Source organism: Petromyzon marinus, unplaced genomic scaffold (assembly GCF_048934315.1).
Source record: "Petromyzon marinus isolate PM22_M1 ecotype Great Lakes invasive population unplaced genomic scaffold, UKy_Petmar_22M1.pri1.0 PM_G_Scaffold_156, whole genome shotgun sequence".
NCBI lineage: Eukaryota > Metazoa > Chordata > Hyperoartia > Petromyzontiformes > Petromyzontidae > Petromyzon > Petromyzon marinus.
Genome location: NW_027422713.1, coordinates 212,501 through 215,000, shown reverse-complemented (window position 1 = coordinate 215,000; position 2,500 = coordinate 212,501). Strand labels below are relative to the sequence as shown.

Below are 2,500 nucleotides of genomic sequence, written 5' to 3'. Positions count from 1 at the left end.
CCTACGATCGGTGTACGACCTCGTTCAAAAGCAATGGCGAGTCGACTCGAGAAATTAGCATACGTGTTGGTGTCAAACAGGGTGACCCCATGTCACCCCTGCTCTTCAATCTTGCCATGGACCCTTTGATATGCACCCTAGAGTCACACGGAGTTGGGTACTCCATTGATACCGACCACGTGACAGCTCTTGCGTTTGCTGATGATTTGGTGTTGGTGAGCGAATCTTGGGTTGGTATGGCCGCCAATCTAGCGATCTTGGAATCATTTTGTGGGCTATCGGGATTGGAGGTTCAGGCCAGAAAGTGCCAGGGCTTCATGATAAGCCCAACCAAAGATTCATATACGGTGAACAACTGCGACCCATGGACTATCAAAAATAAAGATGTCCATATGATCCAACCTGATGAATCAACGAAATACCTTGGTCTGAAAATTGGCCCTTGGACTGGCACTATACAGCCTGATCTACATTGTCAGCTAAAGACATGGATCTCGAAAATCGATGAGGCGCCTCTGAAGCCAACTCAGAAGGTTGAACTACTCAATGCCTATGCCCTACCCAGATTGTTATATCCTGCAGACCACTCGGACTGCAAGCAATCAACTCTCCGTGGGTTGGACCAAGAGATTAGAAAGGCGGTAAAAGGATGGCTCCACCTTCCCGCTTCAACTTGTGATGGACTGTTATATGCCAGAGCCCGAGACGGAGGCCTTGCCATCTTGAAACTGGAAAAAACAATCCCTTCGGTTCAAGTTAGAAGGCTGCAACGTATAGCAAACTCGTCCGATGCTATCACCCGTAATATTGTGTCCTCGCATGGTATGGAGGAAGAATACCGTAATTTGTGGGTACGAGCAGGGGGTGACAGTGATGCAATCCCAACATTCGTTCTCAGGGACTCGGTGTCAAAAGAACCTGTATATCCGAGACCCTGCGATTGGAGGGAGCATGAATTTCAGAGATGGTGCGAAAAGCCGGTTCAAGGAAGGGGCATTGTAAACTTTGCGCATGATAGAATCAGTAATGCTTGGTTGAGGCCATGGTGCGGCTTTAAACAATGCTTCTTTATCGCAGCACTACAACTAAGGGCAAATATTTACCCAACAAGAGAAAGCTTGAACAGAGGCAGAGATGGGGCCTTACGTTCCTGCAGGAAATGCTCTGCCAGACTCGAGTCCCTTTCGCACATTCTCGGTCAATGTCCTGCAGTACAGAAAGCAAGAATTGCGCGACACAACAAGATCAGTAACATTCTGGCAGACGAAGCGGCTAGATTGGGCTGGTCTGTATACAAAGAGCCACGGTTCATATCCGAGACGGGAGAGATGAGAAAGCCTGACCTCGTGTTTGCAAAAGATGAGGAGGCGGTTGTGATCGATGTCACCGTCCGTTTTGAGCTTTCAAAGAATACCTTGTCAGATGCTGCCTCGCACAAAGTTTCGTACTATACCCCTCTTGGTGATCAAGTCAAAGTGCTGACGAAGGCTAGCAAGGTCACATTCTTTGGATTCCCGGTTGGGGCAAGAGGAAAGTGGCCCCTTGAGAATAACGAGGTACTTACCTCCCTGGGCCTGACCAAACCCAGAACGACATCACTGGCCAAGATGATTTCCCGCAGAACGCTGCTTTTCTCTCTTGATATTCTGAGAATGTTCTGTGGAAATTATGCGGTCTATGAACAGTCATAGACAACCTCCGAAACAAATAATAGTTTTGTTTTAAGATGTCATTTGTTTTAGATTGATTTTGTTATTTTCGAAGGTGAAGTCGGTTTTTATTTCATTTTACTATTTTCCACAATTTAGATTGTTATTTTCCAAGACGAAGTCTTGGTTCTTTTTTTTATTGTTAGTTTTTTTTTTAACACGTCGTATTTGTTACTTTAGAGCTTAGAGGGGACTTTATTTTCGCCTTACTATTTTCTGCCTACAAAGAAGATTAAAAATAAGCTTTTTTCAAGATGGTTTTGTTATTTTCCAAGGTGAAGTCTTGGTATTCTTATTTTACTATTTTCCATAAAGAAGACCTTTCTTTTAGATTTTGTTATTTTCCAAGACGAAGACTTGGTATTTTTATTATATTGCTATTTTTTACACGAAGCTTATTCAAGAGCACTTATATAGATTAGACTTTGTTATTTTAATTCTTTATTTTTGCACTACATCAGTTCGAGAGAAGACTACAAACCAGCTTTATTTAAGATGTTTTAGATTAGATTTTGTTATTTTCCAAGGTGAAGTCTTGGTTTTTTATTTTACTATTTTCCACAAAGAAGACTTTTCTTTTAGATTTTGTTATTTTCCAAGACGAAGACTTGGTATTTTTTTATTGCTATTTTTTTACACGAAGCCTATTCAAGAGCACTTATATAGATTAGACTTTGTTATTTTAATTCTTTATTTTTGGACTACATCAGTTCGAGAGTCCTGTAACTTACTATTTTCTGCCTACAAAGAAGATTACAAATAAGCTTTATTTAAGATGTTTTAGATTAGAT

General features: G+C 41.6%; 1 pseudogene; it reads left to right on the top strand.

Annotated features, from left to right (window-relative positions):
* The window catches only part of LOC142910868 (28S ribosomal RNA), an 8,949-nt pseudogene that overhangs the window by 3,956 nt on the left and 2,493 nt on the right, over positions 1–2,500 (top strand).